The sequence below is a fragment of the Piliocolobus tephrosceles genome, chromosome 1 (assembly GCF_002776525.5).
Source record: "Piliocolobus tephrosceles isolate RC106 chromosome 1, ASM277652v3, whole genome shotgun sequence".
Lineage (NCBI taxonomy): Eukaryota > Metazoa > Chordata > Mammalia > Primates > Cercopithecidae > Piliocolobus > Piliocolobus tephrosceles.
Window position 1 is genome coordinate 176,090,227 of NC_045434.1, and position 4,776 is coordinate 176,095,002.

The window sequence follows — 4,776 nt, forward strand, 5'->3', positions numbered from 1 at the left end:
AAAAAAAAAAAAAAAAGAAAAAATCCTTGACTGGGTGCAGTGACTCATGCCTGTAACCTCAGCACTTTGGGAGGCCAAGGCAAGAGGATCACTTGAGGCCAGGAATTTGAGAACAGCCTGGGCAACATAGTGAGACACTGTCTCTACCAAAAAAAAAAAAAAAAAAAAAGCTAGTGTGGTGATAACATGCCTGTAGTTCCAGCTACTAAGGGAGGCTGAGGTCAGGGGATCATTTGAACCCAGGAGTTCAAGCCTGGAGTGAGCTATGATTGTACCACTGTACTCTGAGTGACAGAGTGAGATTCTGACTTAAAAAAAAAAATCCTTGCAAATTTGATAAATGAATCATTACTTTTTGGGTGTTCAGTAGTTTATTGGAGGACCAAGAGGCATAGTTTCATCAGGTCAATGATGTGGTCCAATCTGACTGGTGAATTCCTCTACTGATCACACTATCTCTCTAACTACATTGATGCAGTTTGGCCATTATTGTTTTTTACCTTCCTGGGAGTCTCTTCTCCTTTTGGTTGCAGTCTCTCCATTTTCCTTTGGGGAACACTCTTCCCCATCTTGGTCCATGTGTTCCAAATGGGCCTAGTCCACACCTGAATTCCAGGGATGGGCATTGAAATCTTATCTTGGCCAATCGTGACAAAAATTGGTTTAGTGATGGGCATTTCACCCATGTGGGGCAATGAGTGCCTTTTGCTGGAATAAATGGGACAGAGGCCCTCTCTCCTATTATGGGGTTGAGGACAGGGAACTGAAGCTGAAGAATGTAGGCCTGGAGATGGCTATTGCCTGAATTTATAGCAGCAACATCAGGAGGACTGAGAGGCTTTGGCCTTGAACATGCCTCAGCCTCCTGAGTAGCTGGGATAACAGGCACACGCCACCACGCCTGGCTAATTTTTTATATTTTTAGTAGAGGCAGGGTGTCACCATATTGGTTAGGCTGGTCTCCAACTCCTGACTTCCTGATTCGCCCACATTGGCCTCCCAAAGTGCTGGGATTACAGGTGTGAGCCACTGTGCCTGACTGTAATCTATTGTTATTAAAATGACAAGTTAGTCTTTAACCTTGTCAACCATTCTTTTTTGATAATGATTTGTGATTCTCCCTCCATCCCAGTTCTGTTTCTCTGACTCGTGATCTTTTTAGCCTATAATCTTTCTTCTGCAGTTTGTTAATCAGTTTGTAAATTGCTAATCTTCTGCATTTGCTAAATGTACCAGCACCTGCTATATGCTACACACTAGGTTGTAGGACTTTCTTTACATGCCTACTGTCCCATGGGGGAGAGAACAGCTGTACATTAGTAGCCACTGTATAAAGCAGAGCAGGCCCAAGAGAATAATAAGTGCAGTGCTCTGGGAGTTCAGAGGTGAGCTCATGGAAGGCTTTCTGGAAGAGGTGGCCCTTGGACTGACCTCTGAGGATGGATGAAGATGAGGTGGAGAGGGCATTCTGAGAAGAAGGAAAGGCGTGAGACACTAGCATGCCCAAGTCACGAGTGGGGTGGGGGAAACTGGCTGATATAGTACAAGCATGGTATGTTGGAAGGTGAGAAGTGGAGAGCAGACTCTAAAGTGACTTAATTAAGTTAGGGAGTTTGGATATATTCTGAGAATGATAAAGAGCCATCAGACAATTTTGGACAGGGAGTGATATAGTCACAATTGTGTTTTCAAATGATTTCTCTCACTGCGGTGGAGGAGGACAGCTTAGAGTCAGCAAGAATGGGGGTGAGGAGGAGTAGGATGGGGTAACCCAGGAGGCTGTAACAGCTGTCATAGTGAGTACTGATGAAGCCTTAGGAATGGAAATGGAGAGAAGTGATGATAGAAATGCAGGGAGAAACAAGGGATGTGCTGCCTGCTCCCTGAGGATTATCAGGGAGCATATAGAAATTGCCCAAATATGATTGCAATAAAAATGTGCTGTTAACTTTTCTCAAATTGGGCTTTGGGTGGTTGAGGTCAGGTATTTTCAGTCCCCTCCATAGAAGTATTATGAAATACCTTTCAGAAGGGAAGATAGAGAGGACTAACATGTGTCTGCCGTGGGCACCTTCTTGTTTTGGCATCTGATAACTGCACAAAGCTTCAGCACCTTTGGGCACTGTGGCCGTCACCCCGTCCTTCAGGGACCAACTTTCTGAACAGGGATTTCTCTTGGAGTCCTTGCTGACTCTAAACTCTCCTCTTCCACTGCAGTGAGAGGAGCTTGAATTGAGAGCTGGAGAATTGAGTTTTGGCCCTGGGAATATAAGGTTTAAAGTGAATAAGGCTATGATTTCCACATAATCATTCCAAAAGGCTGTTTTGACTTTCTAAATGGCCCATCCAGCTGAAGAAATCATCCCAAGTTCAGTAATTTGGGGAAGTCTGGATCTGCTGAGCCCCCAGTTTGTTTTAAAGAGGAAAGTCAGCCCATGGTCAGGCGCGGTGGCTTATGTCTTATAATCCCAGCAATTTGGGAGGCCAAGGTGGGCAAAGAGCTTGAGCTTCTGAGTTCGAGACCACCCTGGGCAACATGGCGAAACGCTGTCTCTCCAAAACATATGAAAAATAGCTGGGTGTGCTGGCATGTGCCTGTAGTCCCAGCTACTTGGGAGGCTGAGGTGGAAGGATGGCTTGAGCCCAGGAGGCAGAAGTTGCAGTGAGCTGAGATCACACCACTGCACTCCAGCCTGGGCGATAGAGCCAGACCTTGCCTCAAAATAAATAAATAGGAAAACCAATCCAAACCTCAGGCCCTGGGATTTATGATTCTAGTTGCCTGAATCCATAGCAGCAACATCAGGAGGATTGAGAGGCTTTGACCTTGAACATGGGTGACTGTTCTGTCACTTCCTATGTAATTTTCCTATTGACAGATAGAAGGAGTCCTGTGGGCAGACTTTGGAGTGGAAGAAATTGCAGGGGGTTGAGGAGCAGGAGACAATGATCATAATAGCCCAGCTGTGTATTTTTTAGCTTCAAGTGTTTTTGTTCACATTAGCTAATTAACTGACAGTTTGTCCAAGTGGAGTTGAGGGATGGTAGGAGACAGGAAACTCATGGCCGATCATGCTTCCAGGGTCTGGAGGGGACTGATAACGTGACTGCAGTACCAGGGCCAGCGTGTGTGTTTGGACAGCTAATGGACAGAAGCTAATTGACAGGCGCTTGGGCCTGTGTGCATGATGGTCAGCTGGTTTGTCCACAACAGTGTGATAAATGCCCCATTCAGTCCAGGAGCAGTCATGGCTCAGAGATACCCAGTCAGGCTCTGTTACTGATCTGATAACAAGTGCATAGGGTATTAGCTACTTCACCACAGATGTCGTCTCTGGAGAACTGTCTCTGTGTCCAGGAGACAGAATGAGATTCTTCAGGGTTAGAAATGTCACATATCTTTTTTTTTTTTTTTTTTTTTTTTTTGAGACAGAGTCTCACTCTGTTGCCCAGGCTGGAGTACAGTGGCCCCATCTCGGCTCACTGCAACCTCAGACTCCGGGGTTCAAACGATTCTCCTGTCTGCCTCTGGGAGTAGCTGGGATTACAGGTGTGCACCACCATGCTTGGCTAATTTTTGTATTTTTTGTAGAGACGAGGTTTAGCCATGTTGGCCAGGCTGACATTTTTTTTTTTTTCAAATATTTATTTTATGTACAAAGAGCTATCATGGTTTTTCATTGAGTAGATGCCCTGGATAATCTTTGGAAGGAAGATCATTTAGTCCAACTTAATGAAGCCGATATCCTTCGCATACTGACGGAAACACTGGCGGCACATATTGAGGCCATATTTCTGGATCAGACCGTGCCAGTTTGAACAGACACGACATGAGCGAGATCCCTGGCCGAATTTCCGTGGGTGGCTCCAGTACAACTGCTGGTGACCCATCTTGCTCTCAGGAGTGCAACTAGGTAAAAGGAAAAAGTGACAATTTTTTTTTAAACAGGAAATTTTTGCATCAAAACCCAGCCAGCAATGAATCCTATTATTCACTCTCTATTTTCTATGAGAAATACCAGGAAGAGCATGCACATTTATAGAAACGTGTATGCCAGCACAGCCCATAATAACTCAGTGGAGACATCTATAGTTTCACATTTTAAGATACACTTTTTACAATTTATATAAGTTAATTTTACTCTTTCTCATGTACATTACTATGGGCCTAAACCGGGGGTCAACACACTTTTACTGTAAAGAGCCAGATAGTAAATATTTTAGGCCTTATGGACATATAATTTCTGTTATAAATACTCGGATCTGCCAGGCCTCCACAGACAGTACATAAATGAATGAGCATGACTTTATTTATGGATATTGAAATTTGAATTTATATAATTTTCACAAGATATTATGCTTCTTGAGATTTTTTTCCCCATCATTAAAAAATGTAGGTGTACCCATAACAATTAAATTTTTTTAAAATAAATTAGGCTGGGCATGGTGGCTCACACCTGTAATCTCAGCACTTTGGGAGGCCAAGGTGGGCAGACAGCTTGAGCCAAGGAGTTTAAGACCAGCCTGGACAACTTGACAAAACCCCATCTCTACAAAAACAAACAAACAAAAAATATAAAAATTAGCTGGTCGTGGTGGCACGCACCTGTAGTCACAGCTACTCAGGGGGCTGAGGTGGAAGGATCACTTGAGCTTTGGTAGGTTGAGGCTGCATTGAGCTGAGATTGTGCCACTGCATTCCAGCCTGGGTGACAGAGCGAGACCTTGTCTCAAAAAAAACAAAAAAAAGAAAAGAAAAAGGAAATAAAACGTGTG

General features: G+C 44.1%; 1 pseudogene; it reads right to left on the minus strand.

The window, feature by feature from the left end:
- Positions 1-3,720: 3,720 nt before the first annotated feature.
- LOC111548778 lies at positions 3,721-3,891 on the minus strand (annotated as a pseudogene).
- Positions 3,892-4,776: the final 885 nt, after the last annotated feature.